The sequence below is a fragment of the Paroedura picta genome, chromosome 8 (assembly GCF_049243985.1).
Source record: "Paroedura picta isolate Pp20150507F chromosome 8, Ppicta_v3.0, whole genome shotgun sequence".
NCBI lineage: Eukaryota > Metazoa > Chordata > Lepidosauria > Squamata > Gekkonidae > Paroedura > Paroedura picta.
The window spans coordinates 60,667,966-60,695,346 of record NC_135376.1 but is presented as its reverse complement, the minus strand read 5'-3'; the positions used below and the strand labels follow the sequence as shown (position 1 = coordinate 60,695,346).

General features: G+C 42.6%; 1 protein-coding gene across 10 annotated transcripts in view; it reads left to right on the top strand.

Moving 5' to 3' along the window:
• Positions 1 to 2,247: 2,247 nt before the first annotated feature.
• FAM53B (family with sequence similarity 53 member B) overlaps positions 2,248 to 27,381 on the top strand; it is a 191,267-nt gene continuing 166,133 nt past the window's right edge. The window contains exons 1-2 of one of the 10 annotated variants that reach the window (XM_077350037.1): positions 2,248 to 2,487; positions 9,157 to 9,246. The gene's annotated coding sequence lies outside the window, so the exon portion shown is untranslated. Of the gene's footprint in view, positions 2,488 to 2,591; positions 2,689 to 2,811; positions 3,330 to 3,364; positions 3,770 to 9,156; positions 9,247 to 27,381 lie in introns of those variants that run through there. The other 9 variants (XM_077350038.1, XM_077350035.1, XM_077350032.1 and 6 more) reach the window with 9 other exon arrangements.

Below are 27,381 nucleotides of genomic sequence, written 5' to 3'. Positions count from 1 at the left end.
AGCTCAGCATGGAGCTCCGGGCTGCTTGCCTAGGGCAGCTCTGAGAGAGCCAGCTGAGACTCCCCACCACTGCTTTCTGTGGCCTGCCCAGGGCAGCTCCCCCCACCCCGCAACTTGGAGACCTGGGGGAAAGACTCAGAGACTAGCAGGTGTATACCTATCTGAGTGAGCCTTTGTAGCTGCAGGGCTTAGTGGGGCTCCTTGGTTTCCATGTCAAAGCCCAGCCAATTAGTGACCATACTGTTTTTTCCTAGAGTTTTCTCCAGGACTCTTAGTGCATATGTATGCTCAGTGCAAAATAATTTCTCTGCACATTACTGACACTGCCAAATTGGGAATTTTAATCCAAGAACTTATGAAATCTATGATGTTTCTATACGGCTAGTAATTTTCTTTACAATTCTAAAAATGATTTCTTAGATAATTAAATGTACTGAGTAAGTTTTAAAAGTTCAGTCTTCCCATGCAGACTAATTGATGCACAATGTACACTGTTATATTTCATGCAGTTCTGCCCAATGCAGAACAATAAATGAGAGCCAGTGTGGTGTAGTAGGTACTGTCAGATCTGGGGGACCTGGGTTAAAATCCTGATTTTGCTATGGAAGCTTGTTGAGTGACCTTTGGCCAGTCTCACAATCACAGCCTAACCTACCTCATAGAGTTGTGATGATACAAAAATGTTGCAATGTTGGGAGAACGGTGGGATATAAATGAAAAATATAAATAAATAACAGAATTATACTGAACCAGAAATGCTGTAGCTAGAGACATTATACCTTTTTCATCTGTAAAGCTGATTTAAGTCCTACCATACAAGCAGAATGATATCAGGCTAACAAGCAAACACATTTCTAATTTCCGGTGGCATTTAAATACATAGACAAGGGAGATTATTTTTACAATGTAGACTTTATAGTATTGTAGTTAGACAACAGACAGAATTACAGAAGTGAAACAGGATCTTATCCATTTCAGTACTTTATCTGGTCATCTTTGAGGGACTTGCTCCATACTTTGTCCTACTTTGATTGCGCTGAGTTAGCGGCCAATAGAACTACACCATTTCATGATCTGCTTTCTCCTCATTATAGTTATCTGTTCCAAGAAAAGATGGCAAAAAACCCACTCTTTTCCAAAGATACTTGAGAATTTTTTTCTGTGCTTCTGTCTGGTTTTAATGCTGTTTATTGGATTTGTTATTGTTGTTTTAAATAGTTATCTATGTATTTTTATCATGCAGGGAGTTGCCTGAATAAATTCTGGGGCTTTATCCTGCCTGGCAACTATACCCTTTGACCTGGAAAGTGATTTAATTTAATTTGGGAAGTGTATCATGAATCCTGCCAACAAGCCAAAATACTTTGTGCTGCATTTTAGTCGTTGAAAGACTGTTTTCCTAAATCCAGGTGGCATATAGATGCAGCAACATTTTGAGACTTTTTCCCCCTACCATAGAAGTAAGCAATATGTGGGTTTACCCTGTACCTATATATTCTCCTCTGAAAGCAGATGGATCCAAGTGGCAGGGGGAAAAGCAGCCATGACCGTATAAACAACTAAAGGAGTCATCAGTTTCTATTCTTGCATCCTTCCTGACATTGCAACGGATCCTGAAAACCCACCGTCTGGGTTGCCTTGTGAAGCACCCCCCCCCCAAGCCCATCACTCGACATCAAGTACAGCGCTTAATTACTGAAAGAGTAGAAAAAGCTATAGAAGAGGTCAAATTCCAGGGCATTCTCCTGCTTGGCCGTTCTACCCTTTGACCGGGAAGGCCTTCTCCTGATTCCGGATATATTCAAGTCTGTCTCTCTTTCTGTACATATGTCGTGCAGCTGGCCGGGGCGATGCAGCGGTGAAGGGAAACGCATCCTGCACATGCAAGACTCGACTTTTCTTTGTCATGACTTCCCTGTCACGGAAGAGAGGTGCCTGGCTGGGGGCTGGCTCGGTTCCACGCAGGCATCTCCTTCGCTAGTAGGACATCACCACCAGTCGACCCGCAGATGCGATGCGGTGCGGTGCAATGCAAACCAGACAGGCCTTTGAAGCGAAGGCGAGGCGGCCGCTCACAGAGAGAGCACTTTGACACTCGGGGACAGGCGGGCGGGCGGCGCGTGCATCCTTGCAGCCGGCCTCTCTCCCGGGAGCGCGCGCGCGCGCGCGCTCGCACCCCCCCCCCCCCGGCCACGCGGAATCCCTATTCGCCTCGCCTTGCCCCGGAGAAGCGCCGTGCCGCCCGGGCGGGCGCTCTTGCAGCGGGGCGGGCCTGGCCCTCGCGTAGCGGGGCGGGGGCAACGAAGGCGGAGAAAACGATCCAGGAAGTGACAAGCCTATTTCCTTTCTGCGGGCGGCTCGGTCCAGCGCACTGTCGTTTCCGCGGGGGAGCCGGCGGGCAGCCTTGGCCGGCCACCCTCCTCCGGGCTCCCTCGGGGCCGCCGCGGCAGGCTCCCCGGCGCTGGGGGCGCGAAGCCTTCGGGCGGGGTAAGCGCTCCTGCTCGGAGGGGCGCCTTGGGAGCCGCGCGCCGCCTCGCCGCGCGCGCCCCCTCCCCTCCTCCCCGTCCCGGCGCCGTTGGTCTGACCCTGGGCAGAGATAGTTACAATGTGTAGCCGAGTGGAGCGGAGACACTTTCATTCCCCTCGCGGGCAGAGGCGGCAGAGGCGAGGCTGTGCCGATGGCTTGAGGTGGACGCGGTTTGCAGCTCGGCTTGTCTTCCTCCCCGCTCCCTTTCCGCCCTGCGCTCGAAGCGGCTCCGAGGGGGGAGAGACGGGGCGGCCCGAGGGCACCCGGGGAAGGAGCGAGGGGGGCGCGGGGCTTCTCGTGGCAGCCGCAGCCCGGCTGCGTCGGTCGCGTCTTGCCATTCCCGTCCCAGCCCGGGCAAGCGAGGAGCTGCGGAGGGCAAGGGGCGCGTCCTGAAAAGTTTGGGGAAGGCGCCTTTTGTTTACTGAACTTCGCATGTAACTAGGGAGGTGGACACCGAGCGGCGGGCGACTGGCCGCTGGGCTCGATGAATTGATCCGAGAGGCGGTAGCCTGCGCTCGTCCCCCCCGGCAGATGCAGCTGGGAAAGTGGCTGACATTTTTTCCTCTTCTCCCTCCCCCATTGCATTCGCTTCTCTTCTTCTTCTTTTTAAAATAATGCTGCGTTGCATTTGCACACGGCGGCAGGCTCTGTCCTTGAAAGGCTCTTGTAAAGTCACTTTTTTTTTTTTGCAAGACGTCATTGATTTGTCAGCTGCATGGGAGTTTACTCCCCAGGCTTGATGTCTCTTTCCGCACCCCTCTCCTAGGTGAAAAGAAAGAAGTCAGTCTGGAAGTGGACTGTTGTACGTGAGAGTTTTACAGCTTTGTTCCTCGTAATAGCTTCAAGGAGTGTTTATACATGTCCCATGCAGTCCCTATTTTCTACGGATCTTACTTTAACAGTATTTTAACTGCTTCCCCCCTCCTTCTGTCCTTTGAGATAATGTAGAGTGACATCATTTCATTACTGTGTGTTCTGCATTTAGGTAGTGATTTTGCTGTAGGTGATCAAGCGGTGGGCTTTCAGGGACTGCCCAGTTACAGTCTTTAAACTATACCTTTGCATGTTTTCCGGTGTCTTGTGCTGTATAGATGGAATTCACTCACTATGCATTTGGATTTATAATTTTGATTTTTTAAGGAGAATATAATATGACTGATTACTATTGATGGACAAAAGAAAGGCATTTTTGTTTTTCAATGAATCATGGCTTGAATGGATATTACTCCCCTGGATATTCAGGTATCAGATTTTAGAAGAAATGATTTCTTACAAAGCCTAGCTAAAGCAGGCCAATAGATGTTAATAACATTCATTGACCCATATATTAAGGGAGGAAGATACATAAGTAAAGTCATGTGACAAGTGCTGATGAAAGTAACAGCTTGCCCTGCAAAATCTCTATGCTCTTGATTTTGTCATCAAGCTGTGGTTCTGCTCTACTATATGTCTGCTCTGCAACTTTGTGCAGGTCTGATATTTGAGATAAGATGGCTTAACAGTTTGCAGATTTTTACCCCTGCTGAAATAGGCGAGGAAGCTCTGAAATCTGGAGCACTTCTTATCTGTGGCACAGCCCCCATTTTGGATCAAGTGAACGGTGCCTTTTGCTGAGATGATTTAAGAGGGCGCCGTTATCTGTGGTCTTGGCAGCGTACCACACAGACTGCTTGAATACAAACTCCCCTCTGCATTTGGGAGGCCACGGTGGTACAGCTCCAGGGCCTAGCAAATGACCAGGCATGCAGTCTATACATTAAGCTGCAGCTATAAAATATGTGGGTCTGTTTCTGTGAAGTGCTTGTAGGTGTTTCCCTTTTCCCCAGCCTAAGATTTCCTTCCAAGCCAATATTGGAGCTCAGGGAGAAAGCCTGGTGGGTAAAATGCCACATGACATACATGACTGCAGTGAAGAGGGGGAATTGGGTGAAATTGACTCTTCTCTTGCATTAATGGAGGCTTGCTGTACTCCACTTATTCTCTCATTCTCTCAACAGAAGGTTCTGGGAGGGGCTGTTGTCTGTTTCATCTTGTTTGTCAGCCCCTCATAGTTTGTCGTATTTTGCTCATGAAGCTTCTCTAATGCCCAGGATTGGAGGGAGTAACTCCTGTAGGAAGATGAGGAAAAGTCTGCCTCTATGCCTTGAGCTTCCTCCTCATAGGCTGATCTAAGAATAATGACTGTTTAAGGATGGACTATAGCACCAGCAAGAAGCATTTTAATTAAGCAGTATAATGCAATGTTAACATACATAAAGATCAAGGTTCAAATCTATTTGCAACGAAGTTGACTGGGTGGCCTTAGGCAAGATATGACTTATGTGTCTCAGCCTAGTGTATTTGCAAGGTAATTGTCATCACAGAGATAAAGCAAGAATGATTTACTGTAACTCGCCACTGGCTTGTGATCACATGCAAGACTCTCCCCCCCCCTCCCATGCCCTGATGTACGTTTTTATCCTGCCCTTCTTCCAGTGAGCTCAGGGAGGGATGTATGGTTTCTTCTCCTGTTTTATCCTCACAGGAGCCTCGTGAGATGTGTTTGCCTAAGGGAGAATGATTGAGCCAAGGAGACACTGCTGAAAAACCAGGTCACTTCTTAGTCGAATGGGGGTTTGAACCCAAGTTTCCGTGGTCTGAATCTGACACGATACCACACTGGCACATGCATGAAACTAGATAACGTTTAGTAGCCAGAGTACAATGCAGCTAGGGCAACCTAAGGAATATTAGGATATGATGAATTTAACCTACAGACTTAAGAAACAACATTGCCCAAATTGACATGATTTTCTGTTCCAAGGACTTCTTTAATTTATTCCACTTGTAAGTTTTGAGACACACTGTGACTTATTTTCTCCTTTGGGAGAAGTGCAATGCCTTTTAAATCAAGGTTTTACTCAATGTGTAGGGTAAAGATTGTCTACAGCATTAGATGAAGATAAAAATCTGCTGTATATGTGCACAAAAGTCAATGATATATTATTGTTTCGTTATGGTGGATTTTGTCCACAAATAGTTTGCTATAATATGTGTGATGATACACCATTGAAAACTTAAGTTTTGTTAGTGATATAAAGTTTAACTCAGGATATTGGTAGTCCTACTGCGATTTTATGAGACTTCCTTTCCAATAATACACTTTCATTTGTTTACTACAAATTTCTTTGTGCCTCAGATTGCAAAACGTAAGATGCATGTGCTAAGGTAGCATATAAGATACAGCAAATTCCTTTCTTTAACGCTGTCCCTATTTGCAATGTTTATAGAAAACTAATTAGCGTTACACCCTTCTAAATCCATCGACTTCAGTGGGCTTGGGAAGGTGTAACTCTGTTTAAGACTATTCTGTAAGACGTCCATACATCTCATAATAATAATAAATGATGTGTGTGATAATATAATAATAATGATGTGTGTGATAATATTAAAGCCATGTGTTAGGAGAGAAAAAAGTATTACATACACATATTCTTCTAGCTTCAAAATGTCCAGGAATTTTAAATAATTTAAAATCGTTCAAAAATTTTAAATCATTCATCACAATAAATGAAAGACATTTTCTTCACTAGGTTGTAATACTTCCATATTCTTTATAATGAAGCCATATTTTGGGAATTCTTTTCTGAATGTTCCAAGATTAGCTTTGTACTGAGGCTGCGGGGCAAATAGGACTACCTGTTTGGAAACATTGTTTTGCTAAACTTGATTTAAATGGCTTTATAGCAAGTAATCTAAAAATCTACTGCACTATCTTACCCTCTAGAATACTTTAGTTGGGTGTAGTTTTGGGTTGATTTAAAAAAAGCAATAACATTTCACCTCAGTTAATGCAGAATGAAATTATTAAAGTTTATATGTTACAAGCCCAAACTCTCCTGGTTACTGTTTTTTAATGATTCCAAAACTTCTGCCTTCTGATGCTTCTGGCTACCCCCAGTCAGAGAGTTTACCCATCTCTTCACCTGTATTTCCAGACAAGGTTATTTTAAATTGAGCTACAATGTACTGTGTAATATGTTGATATAAGGAGCTACAGCTAGAGTAAACCCAGATGCTAATGTTTTCTTTCTATATGTTCAAAAGGGACTTTCAAGTTGCAAAATGGAATGCTGGCTTGGCCTAATTGAGGATCTAAAAATTCTCAGTTCCTGGGGCAGCTTTATCCTCTACCTGCTTTTCATCCTGCTTCATTCCATGTTCCTCTCAAGCACTAGATTTTCATGTGTTTTTTTTTCTTGAAAGAACCATTTGTTCTTCAGTAATGCTGCATAAGATATCAGCATAGGCTGACCTTCCTGACTTTGCCAGGCATTTAAGGGAAAAGAAAATGCTTCTATACCCACTTTCAACAAATATAAGCCATGCCAAGCTGCTCAGTGATTTATTATGCTATGAGGGAGTCATTCATATAAGTGGGCTAGTGGAAGGGCTAATGAGGTGTTCAGTATGGTAAAGTAAGAGGAACTCATTGTTCTATACAGAGTATTCCTTTCTGTTTCATCAGTGATCTCTCTCCATAAATTTTTCACTGGCTCATGAATAGCTGCTTTGCAATCCACCAGAGCTGCATGCATGTATGAGTGCATGATACTGAAGCTAGACTTTGTATTCTGCATTTGTTTTAGTTTTGCTTTTAAATTTTGCAATATGACGGGGTTAGGTCTAGACCACTCCAGTTGATTTATTACAATCCAAGATCAACATAGTTGGGTCTATTAAGTGGCTAAATGGCAGAAGATATGGGAAACCTATGTCCTTCACCATACGTTTGAAGCAAATATCCTGGCATCACTGAACATCGTGCTGTGCAGAACAACAAAAATAGAACTGAAAATACCTTTTATTTTCAGAAGATCTGCTCAAAAGCAATTGGGTAATGAATCTGTGATTGTCCTGCGGCAAATCCATCCAGATGGCATGAAACTGGAGAGTTACAAGGGGAAAATTTGGAGTACCTGCCCAGGATCAGTTGAGTGTAGCTGCTATAAAGAGCTCAGCACTTTAAGAGATTGTGTGATATGACTGTTTTGAAGCTGAGTTAAAGTCATTTTACACAAGAATGGTGTGTAAGCAAAGTGGGTTCAGGTCTCTATGTATATGGGGGATTTTTTTTAGGTCACTTTTGTCAGAACCCTTGCTCAACTGTTTTGAAATGGTTGGTGTGCTTTGTGGATGGTGCTCATGCAGCTATGAGAGGGGAAAATAGTTGAAACATGCCCAGGCATATAGACCTTTATGGTATTATTTTCTAGTTCAGCCCTTGATTGCTAACTGGTGAAGATATGTGTGTTTAATAAAAGGCTGCTTCAGATCGCAGTCTACTGTTGCAATCTTTGACCGGTGTGGAAAAGTCTATGTTCCTATTATCTTCTACTAGGGATTTTGGTAAAATTAAAGTAAAATGGGGAAGTCAAAATATGCTTCAAAGGGAACTGCTTAAGCCTTGAAAAAATTTAATATTAAATTCATACATCTCTCCAGCTTTGAAATGGAAAATAATTAATAAATAATAGTGCTGACATAATCATTATAGGAACCATTTATTGGGGGAGTTAGTGCTAAAGGGCAAGAAATAGTCTATTATTAAGCTTTCACCATATTGTACTTTCTATATCAGAATTGCTTGTGTGGACACAACCACACTTTTATTTCTAGACATCCTTTTCAAATGTGTGTTACTCTGCTGCCCTATCCCCCTTGGAGCAGCAGGACATCGTAAGTCACTTCCAGGGGCATAAGGAACTCATCAGATGCAATGGTGATCCATAATTCTCTCTTTATTGGTTTCAGTGAAGTCAACACAGGCTTCCTTTGGAGCACAGTTTCCTTCACTTGTCCGCTTCTGCCCCTTCACTCCTTTAGGGGATTCCGTTTCCTTACCTCACCTCCACTGGCTCTCCTGGTATCTTCCTTTTTATCTCTGGGGCTGTACCCATGCACTGCCCTCCCTTCTCTGAGTCTTACTTCCTCTCTCACCTCCTTCCTTGCCTTGCCTCCCCCCTGCTGGGTTTGCGCAGGGCTAGCTAAAGGCTCTTACTCTCCCCCATGTCCCTAGCTAATTCCCTGGGCTGGCACACCTCCTGCCCTGGCTGCTATGCTCAGCTAATGCCTGGTGGGAGCGAGACAATCTTGAAGGTGGTTCACCTTCACTCCTAAGGCCCTTCAGGCTGCTCCTGCCTCCTTATGTGGGCCCAGCCTTGTCTTTGAGCAGCTGCTGTCTTTCACCCAGTAGATGGGGCCTCCATTGTTGCCTGTGTGCCACAGTTATATTTTTTTACATACAATTTATAATCATGCATCTGTGCTACCCTATGACAACTATCTAGCACAGTTTTCCAAAATTTGGATGCATTTTTAAAGTTTTGGATTTAATGGCATGCACAATATTTAAAGTATCATGGTCAAATTACTAGAATATGTATCATTCTCTAGGGTAAGGAATTACCTGTATACATTTTCCTGAAGAACTTTGGGGTGTCTTTTTGGATAGACTGAAAGAGTGTAAAAAAGAGTGTAAAAAATACATCAACTGATGTATTTTCAGTAGAAACGGTAAATGTGTTCAAGGTGATCTTTCCTATTTCATCATGTTCTGACTTGCCTTTTCTTTCAATTTTCTGTGCTAGGTAGGTGGTGACCATGGCAGAAGCCATTTCTTTTGACTAAAGAAACGAAGGGCATCACTGAAGGACTTTGGAGAGCTGTGCATTTCAAAGGTAGTACAGATTTCATTCATAATGCAATTTTGATAGTATATTGAAGCTCTGCCCATGAGGCTGGGAGTTCAATCCCAGCAGCCGGCTCAAGGTTTACTCAGTCTTCCATCCTTCCAAGGTCGGTAAAATGAGTACCCAGCTTTCTGGGGGGTAAATGGTAATGACTGGGAAAGGCACTGGCAAACCACCCCGTATTGAGTCTGCCATGAAAACGCTGGAGGGCGTCACCCCAAGGGTCAGACATGACTCGGTGCTTGCACAGGGGATACTTTTACCTTTACCTTTTATTTTTAATAATAATTTTAGGGTGATTTTTGGTAGTCATTATCTGAAGGCATGCTACAGGCGGGCTTTTAAATTTAAGGCACAGTATTGAAACCATGTTCTTATACCTCTAGCTCAGCCGTTCTCAACTTTTTTTACCATTGAGAAACTTCAGAAACATTCTTCAGGCTTTGAGAAACCCCAGAAGTTGCGCAATCATGCAGTCTATGATTGGGAAGCATAGCTTTGTACACACCTGCATGGGGCCCCTCCCCTTACCAGCAACTCCAGGCCCATCATTAGCAATGGGGGGGGGATCAACATGACCATATATGGTCATGTCATTTGATAAACGTTTAACAAATTTAAAATATATAGTAAAAATTAATTAATTTCCACCCATTTTGGAAACCCTTCCAGGCCATCAAGAAATCCCAGGTTGAGAAATCTGGTTGAGAAAGCCTGCTCTTGCTCAATAAATGAAGATAGTACACAATTAAATAAATAAATGAAGACTATTTGCTTGGTAAGAAAGAAAATATCATTCATAGTCAAATTGAAGCAGCTAAGCTTGCAGTCAAATGCACATTTACTATCGAACTCAGTATTTTACAGTCTGAGCGAACATATTTAGGATTGGGATGTAGACTGCACCTTTCTGTGGCAATAAGTACTTTTGTACTCTGAGACTTGCCTGCCTAGATTAGGTTTCAGGTCTTGTAACATTATGAATCACCTCACTGCTTGGAAAATACTTGAGGTCAAGTTTTCTTTACGGGTGTACATTTGCCTGTATCTGAGCAACAAAAAAAATTTCCCCCCAATACTTTATTGATATATTTTTTTGAGTGGAGGGTATTTTTAAAGCTGAATACAGATCAGAGAATCTAACCAGCTACTGGTATAGCTTGTCCAAAATACAGCTGGGTTTTAAAAACACTTTTTCTGGGTATATTCAGTTACGTAAAATAGCTGGTGGTGGAGAGCTTTGAATGATAACAAAGTTAACTTTCAGTACTCCTCTAGAGCTCTTTCCAGCCTTTTGCTCTGGTTTCCAGGTCAACAGGACAGAGTGGGAAGAGGCATCTCTGCATCCCAAATAGCAAAAGTACCTTAGGGGGAGCTATATGCCTTTAGCAAATGGCAGGTTTGCAACTAGCAAGGTTGTTGGTTTCAAAAGTGATGTCCAACTAAGTAACTACCTTGCTTTCCCCATCCATTTCCCAGGAGGGAGTGGGGGGAAAGAGCAGAGGCAACTTGGAAAATAGGATTTCAGGTTCGGGGAATACTGCTCTTTAACCAATTACAGAAGTTTGTTCTTTTTTGAATTATTCTGTGCATGGGCAACCAGCATAAAAACAAGGATTTGGCTGACCCTAGACTCCATTGCTGGCAGGGGTTTGGAGAGTGTGTACTGGTTTGGCTTCAGTTGCTGCTCTGAGCCTGACTCCTGCTGCATGAGAGACTCTGCCATGGACTATGGATCAGATCCAGCCTCCATAGAGAGAGTGAAGACAGTGACTGGTTTCGCTGAACATTTTTTTAAAATTTTATTGTTAGTTGTTCTTTGGGCTTAGTGGTTGGCAGGTTGTGGGGAGGGGGAGTGATGAGTGAGGCCAAGGTCCTCTGGCCCTTTTTTGGGTTCCCTTTGGTTTTATTCTTAGGTTTTAGTTCCTTATGCTTTTGTGGCTTGCACTTATTTTTGTGGAGTTTGTTGTTATTTCGCTTGGTGGTAGGTTGTTTGTGGACAGAAGGCCAAGGGTTCCTTTCTTCTGCTTTGGGTCTTTGGGGCTGGTTTAAAACTTGGTCAACTTCTTCATTTTTGGTTCCTTTTTTGGGCTTTTGTGGGGAGAGAGGTTCTGCATGGCTTAAAAATTATTTTACTTGATCTTTTTCTCTCTTGTTCTTTTTATGGAAGTTTTGGAGGAGGGTGAGGCTTTGTTGCTGGTTTCCTCTGCTTTTCCCTACTTTTCTTTTTTTGATCTTGTGTGCATATGGAGATGCTTTTGTTTTAGGATCTTCTTGCTTTCTCTTAGATCTTAAGTTCTTTTTTCTTACTGCTGGGCACTATTACACTGGTGTCCTTGCAAACCCTTTACCCCTCACTTGGATTGTGATTCTGTGCTTGATATCAGTTTTGTTGAGCTGGCATTTGTCACAATGGCACTGAGTCATGCTGCTGGGCACTAGGAGGTTAGCAGCTTGGCACTGTCCTTGCATTAATCCTCCCCCCCCCATTTCTATTTCAGAGATTCTCAGATTTGACCTGGATTTTGGCGCTGCCACCGTGGCACTGGTTCTGCTGGGCACATTGCACTCATTCTGTTGCTGGCCTTGCAAAAATTCCTTCCCTCCCACACACACACTTCTTCCATTGCAGAGATTCTCTGGGACTTTCTGCTTGTATTGCTCTGAGTCCACCCCCCCCCCCATTGAAAACAATGGAGGATGTGGGCACTTTTTTGTGTGCACATAAAATTGGACCTCCTGATCCAGCCTTTTTGAAACTTGGGGGTTCTTCTGGGGAGTGGTTTCGGCAGCTACACTGACTCTACCTCAATCCCCCCCTTCCTGATCACTGACTACAGGATTGATTTGCTGACTACAGGATTGACTTTAATGGTCTTCACATGATATAATGTATCTGAAAACATTCAGGATTCCTGAATATTGCTGAATCTGAATACCATACAGAGATTGGGATTTGGGGATATTGTGAATCCTGATATTTTTCAGGCCCAGTGAAACTGGAAAAACGTTCTTTTCCTTGTGCACTCTTTAGTTTTCTCCCATGGAAAACCACAATGAACTTTAAATTAGAAGTCTTCTGTTATTGAATTTGCACTTCATAAGTTAATATTTATTATAGAGGGTTTCATTTTTACTTACTGAAACAATGTTGTATGGATCCAGTGTGGTCATTTGGGTAGTTCATTCAACTTGGTCTTGAGGAGGCTGAATTTAAAACAGAGCTTAGAAACGATGGCTTGTTGGGTGGGCTCTGAGACTCTTCCTGTGTGTGGATCACAGTGTTGTAATTATGAAGGAGATCACAAGCATAAAATACATTTCAAACTTGGTAGAATCCCTCTAGTGCTGTTTCTGAACAAACTCCTTTGAAATGCATGGTGCATAAAGTATCATCCCTTAACTTCTTATGCCATGAAAGTATGTATATTGAAGTGAATGCTTTTAAATGTACGATTTCTAAAGATACGAATTATTGGATCACAGGGGCCAATTCAGCAGGGGCGGAAAAGGCCAGGCGGGTGCCCATATGGAAGCGGGTTTAATTTCTGCTTCCACATGACATCAAAACCAATTCAGACCCCTCCTGGGCATGGTGCGCATGTGGCTGCCATTGGCCCACTTTAAGGGTACGCGGATATTTTCCACGTTCCCTTAAGTGCTCCGGGGGCCAATGGGGCCTAGCCTGGCAAAGGCCTCTGTGGATGGGAAGAGCCAAACCATCCCTATCCAATTCAGACACTTCCTGGGCATGGTGCGCATGTGGTTGCCATTGGCCCACTTTAAGGGTACGCGGATATTTTCCACGTTCCCTTAAGTGCTCCGGGGGCCAATGGGGCCTAGCCTGGCAAAGGCCTCTGTGGATGGGAAGAGCCAAACCATCCCTATCCTATGGAGATCTAGAGAGGGCAAAAATGCCCCACTCAGCTCAGCAGCACTTTGCAATGCTGCGGGGCCAAATGGGGCTTTTTTTTTTTAGGAAGACGAGATTGCATTCTCATGCAATCCCACGTTTCTGCAACCTCCTCCGTCGGCCCACCTCATGCCCATCCCCTGCAGGACACAGAGCTGCAAAGAAATGGGCGCTATAAAAATCTAAATAAATAAAATAAAAATAAATATTTTGATGGTGGACTTAATGCTCTGCCAAAATGTATCCCCCACAGGGATGCAGAAAGCATGAACCCCCTCCATCACCGAAATGTGTCGCCCATCAAGACACAAGAAGCTGCAGAGCATGCTGTTCTGCTACAATGCACTGGCAGCGGCCCGATGCAGCAGCCACCATACGGAATGACCCAAAGTATCAAATAATTAAGTGGGCAAAATTCAACATTTAATTGGCAATAATTTCTCATAATACTTCCAGATATAAAAAGGATTTGAATTCATATATGCTTAGCTGTAATCTGTAGCCATGTAGGAATTCTACAGTTTTCAGTTACACTAGCTAGTACATTTTCCTTTATCCATGAGCTTGAGACTGAAGGCAAAAGCCTTGATACAGAATTTTAAGTAGATGTTAGTTCTTACTCCTTACCTCTGAACCTCTTCCTAAATATAAAACTTGCCACATTTTACTTTTACTTTTTGTGAGTGTTAGATTTTCAAAAATTATCTGAATTAAAGCTTCAAGTAAAGGAGTTTTTCCATGCACATTATTTTTTTTATAAAACCTAAAGAACATATAATGTTAACATTACTAAAATTTGCCTGGCATAAACTCTGCACTTAAATTCTATAAAGCCATCGAGTTATATAACCCATGGGGTAACCAAAACCAACTGTAGTATAGCAACCCAATACTCCTGCTAAGTAAGCAGACTGAAAGCAAAAACCACAGTCAAGGGTATCCTCGCCTTTCTTTTCCCCTTGGGTTAGACTGTACACTCAGCATATTTTGCATTAACTTTTCTAATTATTAACTTTCAGTTTAAATACAATAAAGTTCAGAAGGTGGATGTGGTCCAGTGAAATCCATGCATGTGGGTTGGATCGAGTGCTCTAAACTTGGAAATTTGTCACATACTGTGCTCTTTGTTTTTGTTATTTTCTTTCTTTGATTATTCAGTCTTTTGTGAATGCTAATTGCTCATACAGTTTTTATGAAGCAAACCTCAGATCACCTGGAACCACCAATTAAGTCTGACAGAACTTCTAGGTGACCTGATCAAAATGCATTTGACCTACTGATGACTGCTTTTAGGATACAGAAATATAATGCCAAATTGCTGAAAATTGCAGCTCCTCTACTAAAGTAAAAATCCACCTCTTTAGATGTCCCCTGTACATTCATGTAGGTCTCATGCTTGTACTATATTTAGCCAGGATGTTTTTTTTAAGAAGCTGCAGTGCCTTTTCCCAAAATATCTGTGCCATCTAACAGTGCAGTTCTAAATAGAGGTAGACCCTTCTACAGCTAATGAAATCAATGGGTTTAGAAGGAAATAACCTTGTTTAGGGATGCAATTCAATGCGATTAAGAAAAAGGGGGATTGTTTTGCAGCCTAGAGACAGATCAGCAGTTTTGTTCTTGGTTTTAATGAAAGAGTAGAGCTAAGCACATGTTTAATTTCTGTATTGGAAACTATTAGACAATTTTTTTTGTCTAAATGTCAGGCAATATTTTTTCTGCCTGACAATGCGCATTCCTTAGCATGTTTACTTAGCTTTCTTTAGCATATCTAACAACACATTTTAAGTAACATACATAGGATTACATAGTCAGTATCACAAAGTACCTAGAGTTTTTTTAATTAAATAGATTAAGAGCATTTGGCTTTTATTTCTGGTTTTGAAAACCCAACCATCTTTTCTAATTCTGTTTCCGAGAGCCATAGCAATTGTTTAGAACAGGCTAAAAAGCAACCAACAGATGCAGTCCTTTTTTGTCCCAACAAAGCTGCCTGCAGGGTAGTAGTTATATGGAAAGGAACCACATACCTAACTCTGTCTGCTTGGTTCCATAATGCATTACCAGAACAGTATAGGTTCTGGATGACTCCTATACATCTGTGTGAATCAAACCTCAAGAGTGATTTTTTCAAATGAACATATTTAGGATCAATGTGTAGAACCAATGGCCAGTCTAACATACAATTAGCCAATAAAAGCCATTGTAATATCTAAGAATATCAATTTAGGAAGCATTAACTCTTAAGATTACCTTCTAAGACAGTGGTTCTCAACCTTCCTAATCCATTGGTCATGATTGTATATAAATTGTTTTTTTCCCCAGGGTTTCTCAGTTCAGTTCTGCCTCTCGCCCCACCATGATCATGATCTGTCTTGATCTACCCCGGCCAAGCTGCTTGCCCTGCCGCGATCCCTGTGAAAGGGTCATTCGACCCCCAAAGGGGTCCTGACCTCCAGGTTGAGAACCATTTGTTCTAAGACATTTGGAAGGGAAACACCGTCACTTTTGTGTGTGCAACCTGTTCTTAGTTAATGGATTGGTCAGTCCATCTGTCTTATCACTCACAGGCCATGTAGAAGAAGAACAAGCAATGTTAATTAATTAATCTAAAATCATTTCTTGACATATCTCATATATTCTAGTACATCAGGCAATGGAAAGGGTTAGAAGATACCAAACAAAGTTGTCCCACACATTATCCCAACCTGTGTTTTCGTAGCAAAGGACAAAAACTTGTAGAGGGGCTTTTTAGTCAACCCCAGCCAATAAAATGTTAAAAGTCTTCAGCTGATGAGAAAATAATACTGGAGGTCTGTCAACCTGATATGTGCATTAAATAATTCTGTTTCATGCAGCCTTTATGACAATGCTTATGTGCATTTTGAGGTCCAGACTGAAGCAAGTATTTTTCATCCATTGCACAATCATGGCCTAACCAATTTTGAGATGCTTCCATATGTGAATGTTTTTAGGCATTGACTGACAGCGAAACAAGTCTTCATCTTCACATATATTTTTGAAGGAAACATCTGTACACATAAATTCCTTTAAAACTAATATGATATCTATATTCTTATTTGGGAATTGATTTTCTCCATGGGTCTGATGAAGTAGGCTTGAGCAGTGAGAACTCATTCCATAGAAAATTTATTAGTATTCAGTTGCCTTCGGGCTTATGGTTGTGTTTTCTTCTAAGGCCAAAGAGACTTCCGTAGTTCGTATTTCAGTTTAATGTATCTGTCAAAGGCCAGCTATGGCCTCAAGAAAAGAGGTGTCCAGGTGGATATTTCTTGCACAACTAGTTCCATACCTCAGTATACAATATACATATTATATATATTATACTAATTATATATAATATATATAATTCTGACCTTTTCATTCTATCTTTCCAATAAAATCTGATGTAGTTAGCAACAAAACATATACATTGCAGTACGTTGAATACAAGGAGTACTGTAAGGAAATCTATGTATACATGGTCACTTCATGATTTGCAGGAATCAAAAAGCACAGAAACAACCCATTAGAGCAGTGGTTCTCAACTTTCCTAATGCTACGACCCTTTAATACAGTTCCTCATGTTGTGGTGACCCCCAACCATAAAAATATGCAAGTGTTCTTTCACAGAAATTAAACTGAAACTGACCAATTGGGGTGAAGTTTCATTGTTCATGATTGTATATAATTTTTTTTTCTGTTCTGCTCTTGTCCCACCATGCCGATCTCGCTCTTTTTCACTGCTTTAGACAGACAAACACTATCTCTGGCCAAGTTGCTCACCCTGCTGCAACCCTTGTGAAAGGGACATTTGACCCCCAAAGGGGTCCCAACCCCCAGGTTGAGAACCACTGCATTAGAGCCTCCACCTTTCCAGACTGTCAGTTGCCAGTTGGGCAATATACAGGTGTCCTATAGGGATGCCATTTTAACAACATGAACAGCTTTTCTGTGTGAAAATAGCTCATTTGCGTTCTAACTTGAAGGCAGGAAAACTGGGTTACTAGTGAATGTGTGCACACAAATTGTAAATGTATGGAATGTGGCAAAAGGATATAACAGTTTCTAATTTAAGCTATGATGAGTTGCAATCTTGAGGCTCATTTCCATACCGGGTTTTGTGGTTTTCCCCTTTTCTTCCTATCACCCAAGGCCAGACCTGTTCTTCAGCCCACACTGGCTCCTTGCCAGTTCACATGCTGATAGTGTCACATGGGTTCTGACTGCAGTGGTCATGAGGCTGCCCAGGAAGAAAATAGGTAGTGTTTATTCCGTAGATACTCTCAGTGGTTATAACATTATTTTTGTCGCTCCTGGTTTAGAACAAAGGAAACTGCTGGCATGACTTGTTCATACACTAGAATACTGCTCAAATGGTGGTGCCAGAAGCAGACTTGGGCTCACCATCTCATTCAGTATCTACTAACCGACAAGTGTTTGCCTTGTCTATGTGATCTGTGCAGTCTTTTTCGTTACTTACTGGACAATTTGCATGCCAAGGTGTACTGAATCATACACTTGGCACTGTGTTTATTAGCTCCGTAGCTCCAGAGATCCAGCCTCTTTCTGATAAAGATTGGCATCTTGCTCATTCCTACTTGAAATCCATTAAATTTAGAAAAGCGTAGGTGGTGGAGAGATTCTGGATTACTGCAGAGAATCTGATAAAGGATTATAAAATGTACAAATTGGCCATAACCTTCTTTTAAAAATACAACCCATCTACTGTTGCTCATCCGTACGTTTCAGAATTTCCTTCAGCCTGTTCATTTTTGTTTTATCTCTTGTATGCAATGCCTCGAGGTTGGCAGCCTTCACAGCAGACTCCCCTTGATTTAGCACCATTAAAAGGCGCTTTCAATTCAAAAAGATACTTTCTACACTTTGATATTGTAGATTGATTTACTTTAACTAGTAGGTGCCTGCTCAGTGAGCCATCAAATACTGAAGGTGGCTACAGAAACCAAGACCAGTAATATCTCTGGTGCTGGTGTGGGAGAGTTTCTTGTGAAGTTCACTATAGTTCAGTGATTTAAGTACAGCTGAAAATCAAGTTTTCTCTAACCACCTAGGATGTATTTATTTGTTGATGCCTGTGAATCTGTGGAGAAAATGTAAAGCTCTGGATCCTCTGGCTTCCATTCACTAGCTCTTCTGATGAAGAGAAATTTCTTCTTCCTCCATTGACAGAAAGTTTCACAGAAGGAAGTAATTTGATTTGTCACAGTATAGAAGAGAATAATTTGATCCAAACCAAAGACTTGCATATCACAGTCCATTTGGGGTATAAGTTTTAGAAAAGGCTGCTCCTAAAAATGATTACATTTGTGTTTTTGGGATGGAGTTTCGTATTGTAAAGGATCACTTTAGAAGAAATTTTAATTATGGTAATAGATCAAAATGTTATTGTCCAAACTGAACTTTTATCAGTCTTCATAGTGTTGGAAATTTGCTTGTTCATCTAAGAACATTTTTTTTTTTGGGGGGGGGGGGAGGAACCATATGCAGGATGGCTACAATAAAATGGTGCAAATTTATAGAATGATGCGAATTCATAGAAATGATTTTAGTTTTCAAAATGCAATGCTTACAACTAGACTTTGGCTTTCCTCCTTGCCTAATGTCTATACTGAGCATTCACATAGAAGGGAGCTGTGACCGAGAGGACAATGTAGACCAGCCTTTCGTAGACCATTGAGAAACTCCTGAAACATTCTTTATGCTTTGAGAAACCACAGAAGTGGTGCTATTGTGCAGAATACGGTTGGGAAGCATAGCTGTATACAGGCCTTCCTAGAATCCCTCCCCGCACATCATTGGCTATTTTGGGAGGGGGCAGAAGGTCAACATGATCATATATGGTAATAATTACTTAATAAATGTTTAACAATTTTAAATATATATATACGAAATTAATTAACTCCCACCCGTTCGGGAAATCCAGGGCTGTCAAGAAACCCCAGGGTTTCACAAAACTATAGTTCAGAAAGCCTGATGTAGACTAGTCAGAAAATTCTATGATAGGTGAATGGAGGCTTCCTCTGTACTTCAGTACTCTGCCCACTAAACACATTTGGTTGATCATGAGTAGAAAAGAAGTATGAAAAACAGAAGTTTTTACATAGAGAAGAACAGAAAAGAGAATATGAAGATAATTTTTGCAGAAGTACAGGGAAATATATCTGGAGAAGGGATGAGGAGACAGTAGTGTTAAGAGAAGAAGCAACCAGCGGCAGAAATTACCCAGAATGAGATAAGTAGGTGTCAAAGTGATGGAGAAACAAAGAGCTAAATGGACATAAAAGTCATATAGGAAATGAGGGAAAGAATAGAGGGGTGAACAATAATAGTTAACATTTTTTGAGTTAAAAAAAATAGTCCATTACTTTATAAATTAGTAGGAGAGGACGTATCTCAAACTGTAAAGTAATTTAGAAGCTCCCCAGCTTAGAGAAGCCTATAAGGCAACTGGTTTTTAAAATACAGCTGTATATATCACAGGCCACAAGGGGATATTTATGTGAAGGCCTGTTGTTAAAGCCTTGGCAGAACTTCACTAGGTGGAGCAGCTCCATTTTGTATGAAAAATACAACTCTTTGTTTTGAGAAGCAGGAAGTAATGGAAAGAGAGGAAAATATGCTGCTATATCACATCTAATTTTGCATGTGAGTGAAAGAATAACCCCTGAAGATTTATCCTTTTGCCTTCCTGCGAAGTATCAAAGATGACCCCAACACATTTTGACACTGGGTAAACAAGATTATGTTTAGATGCACTTATGGATCACCGAATTAATGGTCTGGAAGGAAAGTTGGATAAAGGCGTTTTCTCTTCTCCTTTAGTGTGTAAAGTAGCTCATTTGCTTGGAGTGTGTACATCTTATAAAATTACTTCACCCTTGAGCATTGTTTGTATTGTGTGCCTTGATCTCTCTTTATTCCAATTTGTGTCATGTTATAACCTGAATAGTCAGGGTGTAAGACAGAGCTCTTCCGCCAAGCATATGATTGAGCCCAGTGTGCAGGGGAAAACTAAAATAGCACATGGGCCTCCCCTACTTAGCAACTGACTGCCTCAGGCTTGCTGCCTATATTCCTTCCTTATGGAAGGACTGGATAAAGACTCTGTTGTTGTACTGCTAGCTTTCAGATGTTTAAAATATTTTAATATGTTTTATGGTTTTGTTATATTGCTATACTGCAGTGGTCCCCAACCTTTTTTCGGCTGGGGACCGGCAGAGCGACGGCCATGCCCATGCAGCGTGCATGCATGGCCGCGCCCACCCATCGTGCATGCGCGGCCGGGCCGCGTTTGCGCACATGTGTGAAAGTGCCGCGCATACGCGGTTTCGGCCGCGCTGTGCGCATGTGTGCATGCATGGCTGGGCCGTGCATGCGCGATGCATGGCGTGGCCCTGATTCCCTCTCCCCCCCCTCCCGCAGTAAGAAGCTTTCCGGGCCGCAGGTTGGGGACCACTGCTATATTGTACACAGCCCCAAGGCTCATGAGGAATAGGGGTTTATAAAGGTAAACATAAATAAATTTTAGTGGTTAAACGATTGGGAATCTCTGGTACAGTTTAGTACTACATAGTTTCATCCTGCTAACTTCATTGTAGTCACAGCTAAGAAACATAACTCTGTATGGTATGCTATACAATGTAGACCGAGCTCACAAAGAATTTTGTCTGTCCAAATCCCATTGAAATGATTGGATAATGTTTTTTTTTATGAGGCTTCTGCAGGACTTCCTAGAGGTTACTGTCCTTAGTTTAGTGACTGTCTTTATTCTGCCACTCCTATCCATTTAAACATTGCATTTTAAGACAGCTTTGTTTAATCTTGTGGGTAGTTAATAAGGATGTAAATTGATGTGATTTAAAGATATAGTGTTAGATTTCTGCTTGCTCTAGACCTCTTGACCTATTCTGCACACATAGATAATACAATTTCAATGTACTTTAGAAGTACATTTTCCTGTTCCACACAGGAAAATCCAGCTGCCAAAGCACATTGAAAGTGCATTATCCTACGTGTGCGGAATGGGCCCTTGTACAAGCAGGAATGCAAGGAAAAGATTTTTGCACTAAATGAATCTTCTTTTGTTTCGGTTCCATGTCACTGTCTCTAAACCACAGTTTTATTTTGGGGAGACAGCATGGTATAGTGGTTGAAGCATTAGGCAAGAAACCAAGGTTCAAATCCCCATTTTGCTGTGAGGAGAAAATGAAAAAGCAGAGAACTGCTTTGGGTCCCCACTGTAGAGAAAGGCAGGATATACGTTTAGTAAATAAATAAACCTACCCATAATTTGTTCTCATAATAGTCCTCTGAGTGAAAGAGAAGGCCCCGGGCTGGTCTATATTTTTAAATAGGACAGGGTCCTATTAAATAAAAGAGTAAGGCCACCTGGGGAGGAGTTAGGGCGGGCCCTGTCCAGGATAAAAACTCAGAGGGCCCAATCAGGAGCCGCGAAGCAGCTCCTGATTGGGCCCTCCGAGTGTCCATCCAGGGCCAAGCAGCCAATGGGGAGGCGCACAAAGTGCCTTCCTATTGGCCCCTCACCAGGACAGACCAAAATTCCATTCACCCAGCCCAGTCTGGCTGCCAGTCTGCTCCTGACCACCAAAGGGAGATGAAGTCAGCAGGACTGCCAAGGGGGATGAGAACAGAGGCTGCGCCAGCCCTTTTCGCCCCAAGGCTGTCCTAACTGCCATGTCCAACTGCAAATTGCCTCAGAACCCTGACAGAGCTGGCAGGAGGCTGCAGAGTGCTCCCCCTCCCCCCCCTTCAGGCCTGCTGGGAAGGAGCCTCTGACAGCCTCTGACTGAGGGAAGGAGAACTTTCCAAGAGCAACGCAGGGGAGACTGAGGGCCTTCCTTTTGAGGGGGGGGGGGACTTTCCCCTTCTGCCAAACAGTTGCCTGACAGGGAGGCCACAGAAGAGCCCCTTCTCACTTAAAATACTGCTCTGGCTGGGGGTTAGACACAGCCAAGCCATGTGTCTTTCTTCTTTGCAACTCTCTGCAGATTTGAGGCCACTGCACAGCGTTATTCTGCAGAGGAAGCTGGCTCTTTTGTCTCCTGTTTCATCTGCACAATAACCCTGTGCAGTAGGCCTCAAGTCTTTCAATTCAACAACAACCTGTGTGGGAAGCTTTAAATGTTTCTTCTCTACCACAACCCTCTCCATGGTAGCCTTTCTGCCTGGGGAGCTGATCTTTATACTCTGCAGGTCAGCTGTAATTCCAGGAGCTCTCCAGGCCACACCTGTAGGTTGGCTACCCCTGGGTTGGAAATATTCCTGGAGATTTGGAGGTGGGACTTCAAAATCATACAATGCCTCAGAGTCCAGCCTTCAAAGGAGCCATTTTTGCCTGCAGTTGGTAGGGAGTGGTGCAGGAGTGTCCCTCCTGGCCTATGGGTTATGGCTAGCCCTTATCAGCAACTGTTTGTATTCTGGGGCGCAGACAGGCAGACCAGCATCAGTCCTGTGAGTCTGGAAAGTGCAGGAAGATCTAAATAAATATTTACAGCCTGAAACTAAATAGAGAACAAGTAAATGTCTGGAGACACATCGTCACTGAAATGTAACTGGCAAATAACCTTGGCCTGGCAAATAAAAAAACAGTATTAAAATCCTTACTAAGGTCAAGACTGCTGTGCACAGACAGTCTTCCTCTTAGGGTTGCCAGCTTCCCTGTGAGGCTCGCTACCCCACCTCCCCCATGGGGAGTCTGCTATGGGGAGAGAAGGGGAAGACGATTGGAAAATGCTTTGAGACACCTGAGGCCTGCTGGGTCACTGTGGCCCATTCCCATGAAAGAAGCATGTGGGCACATAACGTTTTACCAACAGTGAAAATATGGGAAACGGAACAGGGTGGACACCTATGTACTGTGACTACCCTATGTGTATTAGGGCAGAGGGGCATTTCGGTGAATGTAGCCTAATTCACACAAGAAGGGAAATGACGCAGAACTTGGGGGAATTGGTTGCCATGTAATCTTCCCCTAAGAAGAGTCTCCAGTCTGATTTTCCCTTCACATATCTGAGGACATGGCTCTGGAAAGCTCATCTGTAACCACTATGCCACAATTCCCAAAGGTCAGTCCTCTCCCACAATCAACGAACATTCCACACCACAGGTTCTTGACACCCATATCTCCACACCCATGGCCTCATTTGCCACCATGCCACCCCAACCTCCCACACAACACACATGACAACCCCATGCCCTTACAGACTGGACAACTCCTCCCCTTCCTCTTCCCACTGCCAAGCTCTAGCGCCCGTTGTATTCTTGGAGACAACGGGCTTTGCCCCTAGTATAATCTATAATGCATGACACCGGACAAGCTCAGAATTTTTTCTGGGTTGTGGAAATTAGAATCTCAAGCTTGGTGTAGTGGTTAGGAGTGCGGACTTCTAATTTGGAGAGCCAGGTTTGATTCCGTGCTCCCCCACATGCAACCAGCTGGGTGACCATGGGCTCGCCACAGCACTGATAAAGCTGTTCTGACTGAGCAGTAGTATCAGGGCTCTCTCAGCATATAAGTGGCATATAAGAATCAACTCTTCTTCAAAAACCCCCGCTTGCTTTCTGTTTTTATTTAATTTTTTAAAGCAGGTTTCTGTGACAGTGAAGAAAGATTTAAAGATTCCAGGTTCTGTTTTACAAAATTTATGAAGGAGCTCTTGTAGTATTTCTAGAGTTTATGGGGCAGGACCTCAGTGCCTTGCATAGTTCCTTTCTTCCTTGTCTTGACTAGCAGAAACAGGATCAGTGATGCAAAACACAAAGTTGAGTTACCTTTGAGCAGACTTCGTTTTAGTGTATGCTGCTCTCCTAGCGATAAGCCTCTCAAGAACTTGCAAAGTTTTCTTAACTGAGTAGGGTGAATGCAGATTGTTCCCTCTTTGCTCCACGGAGTATGTGAAATGCGAAGAGCATTCCCTCCCTCCCTCCTACACATTCATACTTTATCCAGTGATATCAACACTGATGCCTTTGCAGCCAGCACACATTGAGACCATCTTGAGGGAACAGACTGTAGCGTATTTAATGAATGTGAGGAAACTACAAAATCTTGAAGGCTTCAGGGCAGTGTGCACTTCATGTTTAGTCTGCCAAACTTGTGCTAATTAAGCTGAACTTGCAGCAGTTTGGAATCTTCCTTCATTAGGAAATATTTATGCCTTATACCTGGCTAAATTTTGTCTGGCGTTTTGGATAATCTTTGATTCCAGACATTTTTCAAGGAGAGACTGAAATGATGGTATTCGATTTTTGGAAAAAGTAGATGTTATGTGAAACAATGGATTGGATCCTTACAGGTGTCTAGCTGTTGAAAAAGTAATGAGGGACCTTCTTTGGCCACCAGGAATGATAGACAGGGGATTATGGAACGGGAATGGACAGAAGTCATAAGGGAGGGGGCGCTGTATCAGAATATAAGTAGATACTGCATGACCACAAATCACTGCATTTGATGTATCCATCAAACTGGACTTTCTGGTATGAATGTTAATAACTTGGGACATGAACACATTTGCTCACTTCTACACGTTGAAACCAAAACAGATGCTTATTGATGAATGCCTACCTTGCGTAACTTATGGCGTGTCCTGCTCCCACAAATCATGTATTTTCTGAGCATGTAAATCAAAGAGCAAATTTGGGCACCATATTACTACAATTGTGTATACTGCAGTAATATTTACACTATTTCATATAGTTATACCACTGCATTTGGTATTACTTGGCACAAACGGCCCTGAAGTCAGCTTCATTAAGGGGGTACAGGTAATGTGCAAACTCAGAATAGTTCAGGGCTACAAGTTATGCCAACTGCGCAGTGAATAAAATTAATTCACCTTTTCAATGAGAGCATGCACATGCTTGCTCTCGTGTTACCTACCCCGTAGGCACAATTCCTTCTTGACTCTTCTATGCCATTACCAAAGCACCAGCATTATTCAAGATATAGCATTAATCATAACTTTATTCCTCTAGTTATATATTATTAGAACTGTCTGTCATTATTTATCATGGTAACTCTTGAAATACTTGGATTGGTCTCCTGGAGAGCTGATTTTTCACAGCAGCCTTTTATATCTTTGCTGTTGCTAAAATCTCTTTCTGTAGACAACTGCTCAGAACTCCAGAGATAGTGTGTGCTTTCCGCAAATGTGTGGGTGCCATTACTCAGAGAAGGCAGAAATATGGCTCGCTATTTATAACCTTCATTCCGCCTTTCATCGCTCATCTCCTCTCACGCTTTCTAGCGTTTCCTCCGTAATGATAGTTAATTTCTACACCCCCCCCCTTAAAAAAATCTGCTAGGGGAGTGGGAGGTCAGTATTTAAGTTTTCTGCTGCTCAGCCCTGAATGCACTAATGCTTCCCTTTTGGGAATGCATATGAGACAGCTTAACAAGAGGCAGAATTAATGGTCTGGCTTTATGCTGCTTCACATGAAGGCACATAAAGGGAACCCACTTATGGAAAGGAGAGCCAAACCTGGCCATACCCCAGAATTCCATGTAAGGCAATGACTAAGGCTGCAGCAATGGACTGTGATGGATAGCCAATTCTGTATGCTTTCCTTCCAGCAGTTCTCTGCCTACCTGCACAAAGGGGCATTATTGTAATAGTGGCCATTGTCATGCCATAGGCCTATATGAGTCTGGAATTCTGCATGAGCGGTGGTGTCCGCTCTTTGTGGTTGTACAAACCCATCAGTCTCCTCCTACCTCTTTTTTCAAGAGCCACTTCCCAGTCAAGATGTTCCCTGTTCCTCCTTGCATTATCACTGTTCCTTGACTCACTTTAAAATAGCCACTCATTTCTTTGAACTTTTCCTTTTCTGTGTATGAATCAAATATCAGACAGCTTGTAACCTGGTACACTGGCTTGAAATGTATCTTTTGCAGAAGGCAACATCTGTAACCTTTTCTGTAGTTTAGCTGATGTTATGGCCTTAGGTACTGGACCTTGTGGTTTCCCTCTCATCCATTTCTTCATATCTTTACTTGAAGAGTTGGAAGGCGAAATCGATGACCTCTCTTGCCCTAACGGAAAGAAGACATTGTCTCTTGAGCGATTGGCTTAGTGCTCACTGCCGAAAGATTAATTTAGTTTAGAGCCTTGTCCCTGAGGAAGCAGCCTTTCAAGTTAAGCAACTTGTTCAGCATTGGCAGTCACCTTGGGAACGTGTTGTGATCTGGAGGGCTGTTCCTAAATTTAGTGTCTGTCTGCAGAGCCACAGAGTATGGGAATGGTTTGTTTTAAAGAGGAGATTATCTTGATTTGCAGTAGATGTGATAGGATAAGCAGCAGTTTCCACTCCCATTGTGATATTGTCTCTACCAGGGATCCTTTCCCTCGAATTGGCAGAGGGCTGTGCAGTGCAAGCCACAAATTGAGAGTGTACAGGATACTTGAAGGCACCGGGAAATTTTAAAACGGTATGGCAGTAATGGTGATAACGGTATAGTTTTACATAGTATTATTAAAACACAAGGCTTAATACTATTTAATATTTTGGGTGTAGAGTAAAATTTGTGTTCAGTAGCACCTTTAAGACCAACAAAGTTTTATTCAAGGTGTGAATTTTCGTCTGTGCGCATATACTTTGTTGGTCTTAAAGATGCCACTGGACTCAAATTTTGTTCTACTTCAGACCAACGCAGTGTAGTGAGCCAAGAATAGACACCACTGTGTGGCTTAAAGATGCATTGAGATGCCCCAAGTCTTTTACCAGAATTTCATCTGTATTTAGAATGATGATGTCACTCTGTTTGGAATTGTGCAGTTATTGATAACAAAGGTTTTATATTTGTATCTTGGGCATTAAAATGAACACATGAAACTCCATAATACTGAATCATATCCTTAGTGCATCAAAATCTGTGTTGTCTACTCAGATTGGTAGCAGCTCCTTAAGGTCTTGGGCAGAGTTTTTGACGTTGTCTATTGCCAGATCTTTTAACTGGAGATACTGGGGATTGAATCTGGGATCTTCCACATGGCAAACAGATGCTCTACCACTGATCCACAGCCCCTCCTTGTTGGGTGATTGCTGTTTATGCAGATTGGCTAAATATCAGAATAGGCTTTTAGCAAAATAGTCAGTACATGGTATTGTTCTAGGCAGCAGATCTGCTGTAACTGTGGTATCTTTTTATTACAATTTTGTAAAGGCTA